Raw genomic sequence first — 1472 nt, 5'->3', positions numbered from 1 at the left:
GGATGGAGGGAGGAAAAGAAGGGTTTAGGGAAGAAACGGTGCCCAAGAGGGGCTGGAGAACCCCAGGATGGGCTGGAGGCCAAACACAGAGGGGTCCTGGGTGTCCCCAGGGATGTGACCCCCTCCCAGCCTCCCCAGTGTCCCCAGCCCCTAGGCACAGCTCTGAATATACCACTCAAAGAAGGGTGGGAAGGGGATCTGGAAAGGGAAGGGGATGCCCAGGACGGGCTGGAGCCCACCCAAGGTGTGCTCCTGGGTGTCCCCAGGGATGTGCCGCCCTCCCAGCATGCCCAGTCTCCCCAGTCCGCACTCACTATTTTGCGTACGTGGCTCAGGGCGCTTCCCTCTTTGCCTTTACAGTTTTCCACCTGGTACGGAGGGGCAATGACGACTTCTTCCATCACAACTATGTTCTTCTCCTGCCATTTACAGTCTTTAATGCTGAGGGGAGTGAGAATGGGATCAGGGAATGCCACCTGGCCTGGGAAAGCCACCACCACCCCCGGCGTGGGCCTGTGTCCCACCAAGGGGGCAAAGAGCCACTCCAGTGTCCCACCAGAGAGGGGTGGGATGTGCCAGGGAGGGGCAGGGAGCAGGCAGGGAGCCATCCTCCCTCCCTGAGGATCCCATCCAGCACATCCCAGAACACATCAGAGCACAGCACGGCAAACCCGAGGGAGCCAGCGATGGGAATCCCCCAAAAAGGCTGCGAGGGACCCCAAAAGAGAGCACGGGGATCCCGAGGTGGGGACTGGAGATCCCGAGGTGGGGACTTACGTCTTATGGATAGTCTGGAAGAGCTGCTGCCCCTCCAGAGAGACACCAGCACTAATTGCATACGCCTGGCTCATCTTCTCCTCCTTCTCCGTCCGTGCTTTGTTGGCAAGCTGGGAAAACACAGGGACAGGGAATTGGGCTGGGAGCAATGAGGGTACCCAGGGAACCCTTGGACACGGCTCTGCCACTCGTGATTCCAGCCTAAATTCCCCTTCTGAGGCACCCTCACCACTGCCAGGGTCTCCCAAAGATCTGGGGGATGGTGCTGCCATCTTTCCACACCCCCTGTCCCTTCTCCCCGGCCTTTTCCAAATTAATTCTGTCACTTAAGGTCCAAACCACCCCCACTACTCAGTTTACTTGGGATGGAGATGGGGAAGAGGAGCCCAGAATACCCATCACACTGGGAGTAAACGCTCCACGCAGGAGTACGAGCAACTTTAGCCTGCAGCAGTTGATTTGTTCCCAAAAAATAACCAGAATTGGTTATCTGGGAGTCGCATCCGTGTGTGGGGAGGTGTGATTACACACAGGGTGCTGGAATAGAGATGGAAAACCCTGACCCTGGCATCCCCCATGTTGAATCCCATGGATGTGGGAGGAGAAGGATGCAGTGCCTGGAGGCAGCAGCCTTGAACCAGCTGCCTTTTCCCGGCTTGGGCTGCGGCAGGGGGGGAGGGACAACAGCAGCATCC

Source organism: Corvus brachyrhynchos, unplaced genomic scaffold, assembly GCF_000691975.1.
Source record: "Corvus brachyrhynchos isolate BGI_N302 unplaced genomic scaffold, ASM69197v1 scaffold47, whole genome shotgun sequence".
Taxonomy (NCBI): Eukaryota; Metazoa; Chordata; class Aves; order Passeriformes; family Corvidae; genus Corvus; species Corvus brachyrhynchos.
This window is presented reverse-complemented; position numbering follows the sequence as displayed.